The sequence below is a fragment of the Hyaena hyaena genome, unplaced genomic scaffold, assembly GCF_003009895.1.
Source record: "Hyaena hyaena isolate Hyena2069 unplaced genomic scaffold, ASM300989v1 scaffold_1698, whole genome shotgun sequence".
NCBI lineage: Eukaryota > Metazoa > Chordata > Mammalia > Carnivora > Hyaenidae > Hyaena > Hyaena hyaena.
In genome coordinates this window covers 58,212-76,609 of record NW_024082335.1, presented here as the reverse complement: position 1 = coordinate 76,609, position 18,398 = coordinate 58,212, and the positions used below count along the sequence as shown (strand labels likewise).

At 41.1% G+C, this 18,398-nt stretch overlaps 1 pseudogene; it reads right to left on the bottom strand.

Moving 5' to 3' along the window:
* Window positions 1–1,027: 1,027 nt before the first annotated feature.
* Window positions 1,028–13,207, bottom strand: LOC120226469 (annotated as a pseudogene).
* Window positions 13,208–18,398: the final 5,191 nt, after the last annotated feature.

The following is an 18,398-nucleotide window of genomic DNA, read 5'->3' as shown; positions in this document are numbered from 1 at the left end:
ATTATTTGCATCAGGGACCAAGACCAACAACACAAACCTTTTATGAAAACAGTCAGGCCAGAAGAAATTGTAAATGACTCATTCCACCAAAGCCTAAGAAAGTCTTTCAGGAGCATTGATCATATTGTCACTTTCCAAACAGTGGGATCCAAGGAGACGAGATTTAATTATAAAGAATCTTTTTATCCAGAGAAGAGAGAAGATGATAAAGCCCCGAGCGGTGAAGAACATGTCTGACAGAGGATTCTATGGTTATGATCAGGGAAGCCATGAATTCATGTTACCTCATAGATAAAAATACTTTTAGTTAAATAGAATTAAAAGTTTAAAAGTTCCATGAAGAAATGCAAACAAAAAGAAGAAATTGAGAATTATAGCTTTGAGGAACTTGGCCATGCAAAAATCTTATGTAAATCGGGCAGCTATGTAATGGGTAGATATTTCAGCTTAGTTTAAGTTACAAACTCAGGGAGCATATGATATATGTACCTCAATTCCTGCTTTGTGATTCATACATGACTGGACACCCAAACCATAACTTTCCAAGTTTCCCAAGTTCTTTTTTCTTTTTAATTTTAATTTTTATTTATTTATTTTTATTTCTAGGAGAGAGAGAGAGAGAGAGAGAGAGACAGCGTGAGCAGGGGAGGGTCAGAGAGAGAGGGAGTCACAGACTGAAACAGGCTCCAGGCTCTCAGCTGGCAGTCAGCCCAGAGCCCGACGCAGGGCTCGAACCCACGAACTGCGAGATCATGACCTAAGCGAAAGTCGGACGCTTAACCAACTAAGCCACCCAGGCGCCCCTCTTTTTAATTTTTAAAAATAATTATTTTAGAGAAAGCAAGAGAGCAGGGGAGAAGGGCGGAGGGGAGAGAGAGAATCTCAAGCAGGCTCCATGCTCAGCAACGAGCCCCATGTCAGGGCTTGATCCCATGACCTTAGCCAAAATCAAGAGTCAGATGCTCAACTGACTGAGCCACCCATGTGCCCCTCCCAAGTTCTTTTTTAAAGCAATAATACCCCAAACCTACTTCTCAACACTCCTGTACAATTGTCTATGAGAAAAGAGGTGATAAATTCCTTGACGGATCTGTTTTGTTTTCACACTGTAGATAATAGGGTTCATCACAGGAGGGGCTAGGAGATAGATGTTGGACAGGATGACATGTACAATTGGAAGGGCATGCTTGGCAAAGTGGTGAGTCATGGACAGTCCCACCATGGGCACATAGAGGACCAGAGCAGCCAGAATGTGGGACAGACAGTTATTGAGAGCCCGGGAATTTTCAACCTGGGAGCTGATTCTCAAGACACTTCTCAGAATGAGTACATAGACCACAATGAGCAGAGGGTCCAATGTAATAAAGGCCAATGCTGTAACCAATCCATACCAATTATTGATAGTGGTGTCAGTGCACACCAGGCGAGTCATGTCTTGATGAAGGCAGTAAGAGTGGGAGAGATGATGGGAGGCACAAAAGGGAAGCCATCTCCGTAGGAACAATGCAGGAAGAATGGTCAGAACACAGCAGAAAATGATGGCTATCCCTATTCAGCTGATGACCCGGCTGGTGAGGATGGTTGCATAATGCAAGGGCGGCAGATGGCCACATATCAGTCAAAGGCCATGGCCAACAACACAGAAAATTCCATAAAAGAGAATCCATGGAGGAAGAAGAACTGGACAAAGCAAGCCTCAAAGCTGATCTGTTGTCTTAACTGGAGTCATCCTATTGTCTGGAGGTCATTTTGCAGTGGTTTAAATAGACATTTCCTTAATGACTAATAATTTGATCATCTTTTCATATGCTTCAAAGACACTAGAGTATCTTCCCTGAAAATACTTACATTAAAAGTCTGCCCGCTTTTATTGGACTGTCTTCTCATTATTGAATTATAAGCATTCTCTATTTAATCTGGATTCAAGGTGTTTTCAGTTGTACATGTTATATGGGGTGCCTGGGTGGCTCAGTCGGTTAAGCGTCTGACTTCAGCTCAGGTCACTATCTCATAGTTCATGGGTTCAAGCCCCACATCGGGCTCCGTGCTGACAGCTAGCTCACAGCCCGGAGACTGCTTCAGATTCTATGTCTCCCTCTTGCTCTGACCCTCCCCTGCTCATGCTGTCTCTCTATCTCTCAGAAATAAAACATTAAAAAAAATCAGTGTACATGTTATAAAAAATTTTTTTCAATCTCTGGATTGCCTTTATTTCTTCAACAGAGTCATATGAAAGGCAGAGTTTGTTAATTTTAATAAAGTTGAATTTATTAATTCATTTTCTTCTTAAAATAGATCACAAATATTGGTTCTTATATTTTCTCCTAGGTGTTTTACAGTTTTAGTATATTTTCACTATGTACACCTAGGTCTTTGCTGTGTTTAAATTAACTTTTGTGTAAGGCATGAAATAAGATCAAAGCTAATTTTATTTTTGTATAAATATACAGATGTACCAGCACCATTTATTGAAAAGATTATTCTTTCTTACAAAAATAGTTGGTGACTTTGCCAAATATCAATAATTGATTTATGTGAAGATCTATTTGTGAACTCTGTCATCTGTTTTATTAATATCTCTGTCTCTCCATATGATTATTCTGCATGATCATACTGAAGATTTATAGTAAGTATTGAAATTAGGTGTTATATGAGCTCTACAAAACTGTTCTTTATTTGTATGTGTTTAGCTAATCTAAATCTTTTGCATTTCTAAAAAAAAGAAAGTGAAAAACCCATGGAATTCTACAAAAAATATGCTAAGAATGTATTGCTTCTCCCTACCCTCCAAATGGATGTGCTAAGGTCTTATTCTTTTTTATTGTTACTGGATTCATTTACTATTATTTTGTTAAGACCTTAAAAACAAACTAACAAAAATTTTAAAAAACTTTAAGTGGATGGAAAATATAAAGTAGTAATTTTCTTTTGTCAGCAAAGTCTTTGCTCTGTTTTGGAATCAGAAATGTTTTAACCCAGTGTATTGGTATGTTTCCTTTTTATCTATCATTATATAATTTCATATATAGCCCAATTTATTCTTTGTACCACTGTTCAGTTATATTTTTCCCTACTTATGTGATAATTCCACAATATCTTATTATTACTGTGGTTTAATATTCAATTGTGTTTTAATGAATTTAATAGAAAGAAAATAGTCTTAGTCTCAATTGTTATTTAACCTGAAAAATGTTTATTTTACATTAGTTTTTGAAGAAATTTTTCACTAGAAATCTATGTTAACAGAATTTATTTCCACCACATCACAAAAGAAATTGCACATTTTTCCCTTTGACCTCTGTTGTTTCTGAAGAAACGTCATACGAAATTCTTCTCATAGTTTCTTTGTATGCAATGTGTCTTCTTAAATATTCACTTACTTGTATGTTTTCTTTAAATGACCTCGCTCCATATTTGCTGAGCATCTGAATTCATGAGTATTCTTTATGTTCTAATATTGAAAATTTTCACGCAATAATTCTTCAAAAATTTTTGATTCTTTTTTCTCTCTTCTTCACTTCTAATACACTAATTGCACCTGTGTTAGACAGCTTGATATACCACCTCTGGAAGTCATTTAAGTTTTTAAAAAATCTTTTTGTTTCATTCAGTGTTTCTGTTTGGATGATTAAATGGATACACCTTTGAGTTCAGTTACTCTTTCTTCTATGTTGTCCAATCTACACTGGATCTCAACCAATAATATTTTGATTTTAGTATTTTATTTTTCTCTACTTGGATTCTCACTTATTTTTTATACTTTCCAAATATTTCCTAAAATCCTAATCTCATCCTTATCTAAACTCCTCATCTTTTCTTATCTAAAGTGGAGAAGATGTGGTTCATCTATACAATGGAATACTACATGGCAATGAGAAACAATGAAATCTGGCCATGTGTAGCAACATGGATGGACCTTGAGGGTGTTATGCTGAGTGAAATAAGTCAGGCAGAAAAGGACAAATACCATATGTTGGCATGTATAGGAGGATTAGGAGGAACTTAACGGAGGACCATGGGGGAGAAGAAGGGGAGAAATGGTGGGGGAAAGGGAGAGAGGCAAACCATGAGAGACTCTGGAATGCTGAGAACAAACTGAGGACTCATGGGTGTGGGGGGGAGGGGGGAGACGGGCATGGAGGAGGGCACTTGTGGGGATGAGCACTGAGTGTTATATGGAAGCCAACTTGACAATAAACTATTTGTAAAAAATAATAATAATAATAAAATAAAGTGGAGGTACCTTGGGAACAAGACAAAGAATTTTAGCTTAATGGAAGATGGAGGGTAAATTTCAGTCAAACTTTTTAAGAGAACACTTTTAGGCTAGAAGAAAACTCTAGAATATTCTTCAGATACCACTCAAAATAAATCCCTTCTGGGTTGAAGCTAGAGTGCCGAGCACAACTGGATATAGCCCATTAAAACTGAAAAGAACAGACTGTCACCATTCCAAGATTCTATTGGAGGCCACCTTGTGGCATCTCTTTTCTCTGTTGTTCTTCGGTATCTACAGAATAAATAGGTTTTGAAAGGTCTTTTGAGTCCTGTCCTATTCTGGTTGTTGGAAGGAGAGGATATTCTTTCTGTACTGGGATTGCAAGTAGAGAGATGTGGACAGACCAGAAAACAGAGAAGGTTTGATCTGACTATCTACTGCTAGGAAGCTCTCAGAAGAATGGTCAGTCTGCTGAGTAGTTCAAAGAAGGCCACTCTCCTGTTTCCACAGCTTTGCTTTGTACTCAATGTGTCTAAACAGGGATGATGTTAACAAACATATCTCTGTAGACTTTGAGGCTCATGAGAATAGAGACCTTACCATTTATCCACTGCTCTGTCCTAGAGCTTTGTACAGTGCCTGGCATATAGTAGGTTCTTAATAAATATGTGGTGGATAAATGGATAATTGTTGGGCTCCATGAATGTCTCTAAGTAAGCCTGCACCATTCTGTGTATGTGAGTGTGCTCTGTTGCACTTTCCTAATCTGACTTAAGAGACACTTTCATTCTCCAACTTTAACAACTAGCGTTGCTCTTGGAGCACAGCAGGCACATTCCCTAAAGTGAGTACTCAGGGTCACAGGTCAGTGGTGATGGTTGTTACTAAGTGATGAGTAAAGTTGCTTGGGATCAGAGTCCATGTGCAGCTGCTGGCAGAAGCCAACTGAAGAAACTGGAGCAGAGGGGTACTGGATAAAGGCAGGGCCCCAGGAAGCAGTATGCTGTTACCTTGAAGTCAGCCAAGAAGTTGAGCCTTAAAAGTGGGAGCAGGAGTAATGGAAAGCCTGTCGGACAATCTTGTGATAACATGAGCTTACAAAGTTGCATATCAACAGCCCAGTTCTTGGTCACCAGTAGATTGTCCACCTCCTTCCTCATTTGCCTACTATGAAGGCAGAGGCTCCCTGTCCAAACCATCCCACTGATTACATAGCATAAAACCTGCATGACAGAGATAAGAAAATTTACCCCTTAGGCTTCATCATTGCTGTAAATGAGGAAGCACAGAGACAACTAGAGTTTGACTCTTTCTCAGGCTCCATAAGAAAGTATATGAAGAGCAGTTTGTGTTAATCAGGACACAAAGAGCTACTTTATTTTTTTTCCCCCGAAATTATCATGGGCACCTGGGTAGCTCAGTTGGTTAAGCATCTGACTTCGGCTCAGGTCATGATCTCTTGGTTCATGAGTCTGAGCCCCCGTATCAGACTCTCTGCTGTCAGCGCAGAGCTTGCTTCAGATCCTCTGTTTCCCTCCCTCTCTGCCCTTTCTCTGCTCTCTCCCTCAACAAACAAAGAAGCATTTAAAAAGAAAAAGAAATTATCACCTTCTTGTTGCCCATTATTGTCACAATAGCTGACTGAATGATGCATACTATAAACATTTTACTTGCTAAAAAACAAAATCATAAAACTGAGTAAATTGGAAGATCTAATTGGCTTTATTAAATAATTCATGAATCAGGCATTATTCCATTCAGCAAGTAGAGGGGAGCTCCTAAGATGTAAACAAAATGTAAGGTTTTTATAAGAAAGGGGGTGGGGCAAGAAAGTTGTAAACAGAAGAAAAGAAAGGATTATTCCAAGCAAGGTCATTGTCCTTTAGGAAGAAGAGCAGGGAGTCTCCTCATGCAGCTGACCTCAGCTTCCTTTGGGGAGTGGGGAGGGCCATGTGACAGACTTCTTGATACCTATCAGAAAACTCCTTACTGACCAGTCAATACTACATTTCTGGTGGAGAATGAAATTGAAATTAGATTAGGTGTTAAGCCCTGGTTTACTGACTTAGGGCCTTAACCTTGGTGATGTCACTTTGGGCCCCTGGTTTTCTTTTTAATGGCGTGCTAAAGGCAGTTAAGCTGGAAAAGCTTAAATCACTTGATTTTTTCACTTGGCTGGGATTAAATGAAGGGATCTGACTGAATTTCAAAGTCCTAAGAACTTCTGTTTCTTCATACCATCTTCCAAGAAGATGAGTTCGTCCTCATTGGAAAACAGTCGAATGTCTAGGTGTATGCTTGGAAAGAACACTATTCTCCCCCTTTTCTTTTTAATTTTTTAATGTTTTATTTATTTCTGAGAGAGGGAGACAGCGTAAGCAGCGGAGGGTCAGAGAGAGAGGGAGATACAAAATCTGAAACAAGCTCCAGGCTCTGAGCTGGCAGTCAGCATAGAGCCCAACGCAGGGCTCAAACCCATGGATCGTGAGATCATGACCTGAGCCGAAGTCGGACACTTAACAGACTGAGCCACGCAGGCGCCCCTCCCCTTTTTCTTTCCTTGGCTAAATGTGCTATTTTATCATCTATTGATTTATCTGGTTAGACCTCTTGAAAATCTCTTACAAGCCCTTAAGTCTGGTTTAATTTCTTATTTCTATGGGTCCATTTATACCATTCTGTTGTAATTGACTGCTTATGTATCTGTCTCTCCCAGGGTCATATGGGTCCCTAAGATCATTTCTTAACTATTGTGTATCCTCAATGCCTAACATATAACAGGCACTCAACAGGATGATCATGGGGCAAGGTGCGACCTAAGGAGCAAATTGAAGGAGGCATCCACTCTCAAGTCCTTCAGCTTCTGACCTTACCCTTGGACAATAGCAGAATGGGTATCTCCTTAGATTTTTTTCTTTAGGTGTCTACCTTGCCTATCCTTGGCCTGGTCTTGATGCTCGATATTTGATTCGGGAGAAAAGCCACTTCTCACAAAGGTTTTTTAAAAAATTCTTTCTGTAGGAAATTTCACACTGATTCTGATATCCTGTTAAACTGATGTTACCTCCTTGATCATGTCTCAGCAGATGCTATTGATAAGGAGGAAGAAGAAAAATGAGATGAGAAGCCTGATGAAGAAGACAATGTTAGCAAACAAACTCAGAAGGAAATAGTTCTAGTTGGGCTCAAAATACAGATAATTGTGGTACAGGAGTTAGGTACTCCAGAACCTGATAAGACCTCAGATATGAAATAGATTTGAAGAGGTATTTACTTGGCCTCAGTAAAATGGCTCCAGACCTACTCTTAAAGGAATATGGGTGTCAATGCATTGGTGTATCAGACTTAACACACACCTTTATAGCCTTCAAGTTACATTGATTGCACACTTTTAACATGGATCTCATTGGTCTCCTCTCTGCTATATCCCATGACTTTGCCCCTCTCTCGCTGGAATTTTTTTTTTCCTTTGACGGAGACAAAGAGCATATGCTTGCACACACATGTGTGCGAGAGCAGGGATAGAGCAGAAGGAGATGGAAAGGGAATCTTAAGTAGATTCCACACCCAGTTTGGAACCCGATGTGGGACTCAATCTCACAGCCCTGAGATTATGACCAGAGCTGAAATCCAGAGTTGGACGCTGAATCGATTGAGTCACCCTGGCACCCTGTCCGACTGGAATTTTTATGAGCTTCCCAAATATGTTCCATTCCTGCAATATCCTAACACCAATGTGTGATTTTTATTGCTCTCCTTAAAACAATTTAAAGATTTTAGAGCTCTTGGTGTCACCAGCTAGACCATATTAGAAATAAGTCCACTGAGGGGCGCCTGGGTGGCTTAGTCGGTTAAGCTTCCGACTTTTGCTTAGGTCATGATCTCGTGGTTCGTGGGTTCGAGCCCCGCGTCGGGCTCTGTGCTGACTGCCAGCTCAGAGCCTGGAGCCTGTTTCAGTCTGTGACTCCCTCTCTCTCTCTCTGACCCTCCCCTGCTCACGCTGTCTCTCTCTCTGTCTCTCTCTGTCTCTCTCTCTCCTAGAAATAAATAAAAATATTTAAAAAAAATTCTTAAAGAAATAAGTCCACTGACCCAATCAAAGAAGCATGCAAGTCCCTCCTCTAGTTCCTTATTGGCTGAATACTACCGAGGCTACAGCCCTAACCATTGACATTGCCGAACGCCAAGGTAAGGCAAAAAGTAATCTGAATGGACAAATGTACATTCTCTGAGGTGACACAGTCTTTCAGTCTCCCCTCCCTTTGTTCTTTGGAGCATGCTCATTGCAAGCCTGAGAAAATACGCCTGCAAAATGGAGAGGGAAAGAACCAAGAAGTGAAGTGCCTAGGGAGAGGTAGGCTCCTATGTATTTCCAATAGGTTGTAAACCTATTATCCAGTAGGATAATGTTAAGCCAATATTCCCTTTTGCCCCTAGCAAAGTGTCATCATGGAGGCAGCTGAGCTTTTAGAGGGAAGTCACTCTGCCTGTTTCAAGGACTTGTCAATGGGCTGTAGGCAGTAAGGGAATTTAATTTTTCATTTGCCTTTGTTTCTCACATCACCATGGCAAGCATTTCAATCCTTTTCCTTTGTTCTTGGGTAGCCAGGGGTGTCTGAGGAATATCACACACATTACACCTGGTGGGGAGGAGGGGTGCTGGCTTATACTTTGCCCTCAGCTCACCTTGTGTTGTCTCATTAGAGTGGCCCAGGGAAAAGTTTGGGAAATGGCAGGCCTGCTTTGGTGAGTAAGGTGTTTGAGTTACCTGAACTAGACGGTCTATGAGCAGAGACAGACAAAACAAACAAACAAAAATACCGGGTAGACCTTAGCCCAAGCTAGAGGTGAGGGTAGGAGGATTGATTTTTGACTTTTCAAAAGAGGTTTCACTGAAAATTTGTCACAGTGAGGATGAAAATTTGCTCTTCTTTGGAATGACTGGTGAGAGGCAGGATGTAAGGAAGGAAGAGCTTGCTATAAAGTTTGCTGCAGGAAGATGTGGAGCCTTCTTCCAGGAAAACATTGTAGACATTCTATACATGCATAGATGCAGACATCCAGGGAGGCAGGGGAATAGAAAATACAAGTTCCAACAAGAGGCTTTCTCATGGGCTCAGACCCGACTACAGGATCCCTTTGACAATCCTGACATGCGTAGGTCTTTCCAGCCAGGAAGACCCTTACCAATCACACACCAAAAAAATGTTTATCTAGGGAGGGACTTGCTCACCAGGCCTGGACCTTGGATCAGAAAAAGGTGTGATTTGTGGAGTCAGAAAAATAATTTTCTTTCTACCCTTCTAGGTTTATGGCAGGGATCACCTCCCTCTCTGTATAAAAACAGACAGATTAACTAGAGAAAAGCAAACAAGTTTAACAGCATGAATACCTCCTGTATACATGGAAGGTACCCAGGATAACTCAGTAACTCCCCAAAATGGCCCAAGCCACAATTTAAAACCCCAGATCCAGCTAAAGGCAAAAGATGTTGGGAGGCTGGAAGCCAGTTATGGGAGGCTAGTGGAAAAGCACATTGATCATGGGTAAGTTTGTTATGCAGATTTAAGCCTTTGCCTTCACCATTGATAAGTTTCTAAATATTTAGCCATTTACCTCTTCCTAGTGTAGAGGGAGACACCCTTACAAATGTAGATTTCGCTTACAAATGTAAATACTTCTTACAAAAGGGTAGCTTCTATTTGGTTGGTTTACAGAGCTCTTTTTGAACCTCCCTGTTTCTTAAAAATGATCAGCCTAAAATAAACCTTATGCCAAAAAGGATGACTTTAGAGTCACAAATTCTGCTCCCCTTCAGGCTACAGCCATTTTCTGCAACAGAGCCCCACCCCCACCCCCAAAGTGAGTCTGAGTCTGGAGAAACCAAAAACCCTGAGTAATGATTTCCCTTAGTTCTGTGTCTGGTCCGACTGGGGATTCAAAGCTTGGTCAATGTAACTAGGACTAAAGGCATTCAGAAATATCTAAATCCAATGAGGTTGTTTTTAATACCTGAGAAAAGTAGAGAAAAATCTCTCTCCATTAATTTCAGGAATTTATGTGGGTTCTAAGGTTTGGGTATGTCTGTTGTCCGGATACATGAGACAGAGGCGACCATCTTCAGAAGCAGAATGCAGGAGCTCGCAGTTCTCAGAACTTCGTGGGAGATCAACAGGATGTGGGAAGATTAAGTTAGAACATCTACTTAATTTACTGGGAAAGGAAGGTTTGAATTTAAGCCCATTTGGGGGTTGAAGGCTCCCCCTGGTGGTTGTATTGGAAAACCACAAGATGCATATTGACTGGCCGTTCTACAGTAATCATACCCCGTCAAGCCTGACTCAGTTGCTAGGTATTGATACTGGATAGAAGCTCCCCTAACTATAACTTAGATGGGGACCCTGAAAAGCATGCTAGGATCCAATATACCCCTGTCTCTCCCACAGACTTTCTCAATCTCTGATACAGAGTAGGCTCACTTGTTCTTGTGGATAGGGGGTGAGCTAAGACAATCATATTCTCACATACACACAGCTGTCTCTCTCTATCTTTCACACATGCACACACATATACACACACAGGCACATGTGAAAATAACATTATATGCACTAAAAGCCACTAACACACATACAAATAGGCGCACTCTTACATTGATACCTCTATGTAATGGATTTAGATACTTTAGTAAGGGATTTTTTTAAAGTTTACTTATTTATTTTGAGAGAGAGAGAGAGAGTGAGCATGGGAGGGGCAGATAGAGAGAGAGAGAGAGAAGGAATCCCAAGCAGATTCTGTGCTGTCAGCGTGGAGCCCAACTTGGGGCTCAAACTCAAGAAATGTGAGAACATTACCTGAGCCAAAACCAAGAGTCGAACACTTAACCAAATGAGCCACCCAGGCACCCCAATACTTTAGTAATGGATTCTAATACATTCAAGATTAAGTCCTGAATGACTCACACGAACATATTGATACACCACATCCCTAAGTATGTGTCCCTAAGTGTCCCATATTGATACATCACATATCTACTTTCACTTCACTTTATATTCACAAGATTTCCTTGTTGGGGAGGGGAAAACTTTTACTCCACGCTTCAAGCTTCTTGTAGCTAGTTTAAGAATTAAATTGACATGAGACAGATTAATCCTTAATTAATCATGAGACAGAAGAAATTCAAATTTAATTGCATATATACGGGGGCTTCATAAGCATAAAAGGCCTGTATGCAGTCAGTCAAGCAAGTGAGGCTTATACCATCAAGAACTAAGGAGAAAGGGATAGGAATTCAGGACTTGAAAGGAGAGAGAGAGATGATTCACAAGAAGAGGAAAAGAGGAAAAATTTGGTAAACAAATGTTTCCTGGGCCTTAGAGAAACAAGAGATGGAGAATTTTAACAAGCGGATTTTGCTAGGTTCCTCCCTGTCTTCCATATCTAGTTCATATTACACTGTAGTTACTATGGTAATAGCCCTCTTAGAACAGGTGTTCTACCTAAATTCTTTTAGGCAGTCAATGGGAAGCAAAAAGAGAAACTTCTTTAGTCTTCTGTTTCTTAAAAATAATCAGCCTAAAATAACCCACATGCCAAAGAGACACATTTTGGGGTGGCAAATTTTGCCTCTCTATACCATCATTACGCAAGGGGACAGAGATATGCCTTAGGACTATTCCTTTGTTGTTCTCTGCCACCAGCCTTCAGAAACAAATTCTGCCTTCCTAGCCTGGGAGAGTCAAATTGTTCAGTAAACTGTGTTTAACCACCTGTTTTCTTTATCAAATGTGATCTTCATAAGGGCAAAACTATGTCATGTCAACTTGTGTATCTGCAAGGCCCCACTCAGGATTTTTCAGAGCAGGCACTTAATAGATGCATAGCAATTGAAAATAGCTAAGAATGGTTAATGTAATTTCAATCTTCATTCCAAAAGATTTTTCTGTGATATGACAAAATAAAGCAAAAAGACCCAAAACATTTTGTATTTCTTAAAATGACAGTTCTTTGGGCATCTGTCCTTCATTTATTGTATAACTCAAAGAAGCAGAGTAGAAAGCTGTTATAAAGATGCTAGTAACAAATATAAGGCAAATACTACTGCGAGCTTCCAGATAAGTGGTAGGTTATCCATTCTATAGTATTGTTTAGCCATGTGAAAGCTAGCTCCGTACACCAAATAATGTTTGTTGCCAGTGTAGATTTTAAATTTTTTCTACATATTGCTAACACTATATTCTATCAAAAAAAATACAAGGTCATTCCTTACTTTGTTAAACTCAATCATCAATATGTATACAGCTTTCCAAAGTCTTATCTCTGCCTACTTCTACTGTCTCATTTCAAGGTATTACTTCTCTTAAATTTTATATTTGAGTATTGGACAATTTTACAGTTCTCAGAAAAATTTCCTCACCTCTATACCTTAACTTATACCACTCCTTCCTAGTAATCCCTTTCTATAAAGTCGCATCTCACAATTAATTGTTACTTGATCTTCATAGCTCAGCTTGAGTGCCTTCCCTGTGCCTCCCAATTGGGCTAGTTGCTACGCACTCAAACTTCCATAACTGCTATGTCCATTTCTTTGGTTGCCTATATGATAATTGTTGTATCATTTCATATGTGACAGATGCCCCCAAATAATAGCAATTACTGTTGCTGATGGTGATAACAGCAGCAATTCTTCCCTAACAAGGCTCCCTCTGGGATGTGACCAAAATTATGTTCTCACTAAAGGCAGAATAATCTCAAATTTTTCTGGTAAGGATTTCCTTCCCTAAAAACCTGAGTATTTTGAACTATCTCCCTTTGTTGCCTAAGCCAGGACTCTCTTCATCAACTATAATTTCAAAAGATGACCTGTTTTCTGCATCTCCTGTCCTGTCAACCTATCTCTGCCTGCCTATGGTCTGTCCATAACCACTGGTTATTTACCTCGTCTGAGGTGGCACCCTCTTCTACCCAGATGTAGTCTGATCCCACTGGCATGTCCTAAACTTCATGGGCCTCTATCCTCACTTTGGATCTATATGCCCTATTTTGGGGGTTCACTCTCACACAGACCCAACCATCCTCTGCTTATGATTATATTATTATAATATCTTGTTCATGCCAATATCCAAGTGTGTGTGTGTGTGTGTGTGTGTGTGTGTGTTCAAAGGGAAGAGAAGTGTGCATATGGCCTGATCACATCCATCAATGTAGGTTTTGTAGCTTGGTCTGAGGAAGAAATACAAACTGATTTTTCTGAAAGGTGATGGTATTTGTTACCAGAAGGGGGAAGAAGGCAAGAAGAGAAGAAACATTGGGGAACAGACTCCTTGTGTTAGGGCTTGTTGAAGCAGTGCCCGCATATTCAGAGCTGAACGGAGAGCCTCAAGAAAGCCTGAAAAACTGGCTGGAATATGAATTCGGGATGGGAGTGTATATGGAAGGTTTTCATCTGGCCAACCTCTAAGCTCAGTGGTGCAGGGTCTGCCAGAGACAAAGAGTGAAGGAATGATCTCATCAAAGCAAATAGATAAGTAGGCCTGAAAATGAGGACGTAGGGGTGGCAGTGGCTCTGGCATTTCCAGGAGGATGAGCAATGTGAGCCAATACGGGAGCCACGTGGGTGGGCCTCATATACCACGTCCAGCCTCTCCGGCAGACCGTGGGGCCTTCTAATGAACGAAGGGAGGGATCGAGTGAGGTAGCAGGTGGCCGGGATCTGTGTCTTCATAAAGCAGGAAAATGGGATGAAACTGTACCCACTTTTCTGATAGCAGAGATCCAGAAGCCTGGAGATTAAGTCCTATAAAGTCAGGGCTCTCCGGCCTCAGGTGAACGCCCTGGCAGGAGAGAGGAGTGCCATGGGGAGAGTAACTCAGTTCTTGTCCCAGGGCTCCCAGCCCTGGGGACCTTTTGTTTGTCCTCAGCTTCTCCCAGCTGTTGCCGTGGTGCTTTGGTGCTTCGCCCGCACAGAGGACAGGACGACGGAGAATAAATCCTTCTCTGACAGCACAGCCTATGCCTCACACTGACGCTGGCGCCGTCCTGCCAAGCCGCTCCCTGTCCCAATACAGATCACCTGAGCTTCGCTTTTTTTAAATTAGCATCTACAGGTGAGTCTCCACTGCTGCCCTGAGCCGGGGCTTCAGGGGCGGGGGTCACATGAAAAGAAAGAGAGAATGCAGGGGGGTATATAGCTGTCCAGGAAGGCAGAGACCCTGCAAAAATGTGGCCTTAGTTCTAATTCTAGCTCCTGCACTAAATCCTTGAATGACCTTAGGCAAGTATGTTCAGCACACTGGGCCTTGGATAGGTTTTTGCATTTGTAAAATGAAGTCTTGGATTCCAGGACCCCCCAGAAACTCTTCCACTTCTGACACTTGTAAAACCTCTGCAAAGAACTAGGGCCAGAGAAAGGAACAAAGACTTCCCTCTCTAGAGAAAAGGAGAGACCATCTACAATATTCTGTTACTGAGGTCACGAGAGAGGCCAGGGCTGATGTGCCCAGGTCAGGTCCTTCTTGGATTGTCTGGAAATCATGGATATTATAAACCCTCTGGTCTCCACAGACCCCTCCCTGTATTCTCATCAACCAAGCAGCCATTCATGTCTTCAACTCAGATATTCAGTACACTTTGTGTGCCGGACCAGTGAACATGGCAAAAAAGATCCTGCCCTAGTCTTTTCATTAACACAGATACCCCTGTGGCTTCCCCAGTACCCAGAATATGCCCATCCCCCTCCAAAGTCCTCATCCACCCTGGTCACAAGAGGCATGTTGACACATGAATTTGACCCTTGTGGGAATGCTAATAAATGAGGTATCTTCAAAAATAAGGTCCAAGTCCATATGTGTATTTTCCTACTCATTAGAAACCATAGCCTCTATCACTAACTCATTTTTTTAATAGCAAATATTAAGTTGAAGCTGAATATTTAGAACACAAAGGTACGGTGGAGATGTACTTATTCATTGCATAGTGAACAATCTCTCTTTTCAGGAATTTCCTCTTTAGGTTTCCTGTGCCTCCTTGGCTGCGAATACTATAGTTACACTGTAACTGTAGCCATGGCTTGTGCTGACAAATGGACTCCTGGGTTCTTTTGTTGTTGTTTCTGTTTTTTGGCTTTTAAAACCTTAGTTACTTCAAAACCTTTATCAGAGACATGGTTCTGTTTTGGGGTGGGGGTAGCCTCAGCCTCAAGAGTGGCTCTGAAGTTAGCCCTCCCACACAGGACAAAGCAAGATTTCTCCTCCTCAGTTAAGGGATGCAGGCTGGAGGTCAAAGCCGGCGTGGGAAGGGGGCCGGGGCCTCTGAGTGCTCACCTCACATGGGAAGATTTGGCCCACTTCCATGGAGGATCAAAGTTTGGACTCCAGTTTCTCCTCACTCTGGAAGAGGGTGGGGTGAGGTCTCAGGGGAAGCAAGTGGCTGCCTCTCCATCTGGCTCAGGGAGCTGGGACAGGAGCCAAGAGGGGCTTATGTGTTTTCTCTGGTTCTGTCCCACCAGTTGTTTGGAGTAGGCTGGGCTGGGGATTCGGGATGGGGTCGGCTCTCTGGCCAAGATGCGAATGGGGGCCCCTTTAGGAAGGTGGCAATTTGGGGAGTCTTTTTTTAAAGAGAAACACTTGTTGCTCTCTTAAAGTGGACAAGTATCTGTCATTTTCAGAAAAACTCCTTAGAACTTCCTTTCCAAGAGAAACAACCCCAGCCCTGTGATGGTCTGTCTATAGACCCCCTTTCCCCCCAAATCCCTCTTCCTGTCCTTATCATTCTAAAGTCAGTGAAAACAGGACTCAGAACAAACTCCAGGCACAACTCATCAGGACAAGCGGTGAGCACTTGATTCATTCACTTATTCATTTCGTTTTTCATGCAAAAGTGCCTACTATGTGTTAGACACTGTTCTGGGCTCCCGGGGTCTTATAGAGCCCATTCTCATCAGTACAAAAAAATGAGTCAAAACCATAGATCCTAAACACACACACATCACACATATAAGGAGTATATATAAGATACAAATACTATATTTCATATATAGTGTATTTATGGAGGTGTAAGTATACTTATATACAAAGACTATATCTATGAAAAATGCATATTATATGAAGTATGTATAGGTAAATATACTTATTTTTATTATTTATAGTATACACATTTGTAGTTGTAATTGTTACTTATGTGTAACATATAAGTGGGCACTATATATAAGTATAAATAAGTATAAATATATAAAGGATGTATGTGTGTAATTTACACCTAAAGTTTTTTTTGAGAGACAGAGCATGAGCAGGGAAGGGGAAGGGACTACGTGAGGAGACATAGACTCCAAAGGAGGCTCCAGGCTCTGAGCTGTCAGCACAGAGCCCGATGTGGGGCTCAAGCCCACAAAACCGTGAGATCATGACAAGCAGAACTTGTACGCTTAACTGACTGAGCCACCCAGGCGCCCCTGTTATTTATAGTATACATAGGTGTAATTGTAATTGTATATATTATATATAACATATGAGTAGATAATATATGTAAGTGTAAATAAGCTTATTTATAAGTATATATATATACTTATCCTTTATATATTATGTATAAATATATATATATGAAGGATAAGTATAAATAAGTATGTGTATATATATATGAGAAGTACATGTGTGATTTACACTTTTTTAAATGTTTATTTATTTATTTTAAAGAGAGAGAGAGAGAGGGAGAGAGAGTGTGTGAAAAGGGCAGAGAGAGAGGGAAAGAGAATCCCAAGCAGGCTCCACTCTGCCAGTACAGTGTCCAGACGCAGGGCTCAATCTCACAAACCGTGAGATCATGACCTGAGCCAAAATTAATAAGAATCTGTCACTTGAGGCACCTGGGTCTGTCAGTCAATTAAGCATCTGACTCTGGATTTCCTCTCAGGTCATGATCTCCTGGCTCAAGAGCAGTTCATGAGACCGTGCTCTGGATCAGGCTCTGCACTGACACGAGGAGACTGCTTGGGATTATCTCTCCTTTTCTCTATGCCCCATCCCCCCCTTCAAAATAAATAAATAAACCTAAAAAGAAAAAGAGTCCATGCTTAACTAAAAATAAGTAGATAAATCTAAAAATAGAGTCCAGGCGCCCCTTTGATTTACACTTTCGGTGCTATAGCAGAGGTATTATGTTAGTACCAAGAAAGATTTGCCTTACTCTGCACAAGAAAGTCAAGAGAAATTTGTCAGAGAAAATGATATTTATGCTGTTTTAAAGAATCAGCCAATGTTCACTTGTCATTTAAAACAAGATTTTTTTCCAAGAAAGCAACATATAAAGCAATATAAATAATAGCAACAAGAGAGGTGTCTGGGCAGTTTAGTCAGTTGAGTGTCTTACTTCACCTTTGGTGAACTCACCTTTGATGGGTTTGAGCTTTGCATTTGGCTCTGTGCTGACAGCTCAGAGACTGGAGCCTGCTTCAAATTCCGTGTCTCCCTCTCTCCCTGCTTCTCCCCTCCTAGCGATCTGTCTCTCTCTCAAAAATAAATAAACATTAAGAAAAATTTTTAATAATAACAACTAGAAAAATACATATAGGGAATTGTAGAGAATTGTGGAAAGAGTTGCATGGATTTGTCAACTGCAAGAGAAAAAAGATGAGTTGAGAAAGATCTCGAAGCCAGATGGACCCAGCTACAGAACATTCTAGCATATTCAGACCACACATCTTAGAATTTGGCAGACATAGGCTAAGATGCTCACTTGGACATTAGCTCACTGAGAAGCCTAGGGAAAGTCATTTACCTCTGCTCTAGTTCCCTTCTCTGTGTAGTGGGGATAGAACACTTCATGGTTATGAGAAACATATGTGATGATGCTAAGTGCCCCTGGATGGGGAACGGACTCACTAAACTGCAACCCTCATCACAGCTGTTCACGTGAACCACATTCTGGTGAAATGTAGAGCAGCTTAGAGAGTTAGCATTCTCTGCACAAACCCCAGGACCATACCAGGGAATGGATCAAGGGGAGCGGGTGCTGGGCACACAAGTTCAGTGACAGAGAGGTCAGTTGAGCAGGTGCAAACTAAGAACTATGGCAGTGAGCACATGGGTGGAGACAAAGCAACAGACTGCTGAGATATTCAGGAGATAAAAATTACTTAACTTAGAAAAACAGATCTGGGAAGAAAGAAAGGGTCAACTAAAGCATACAT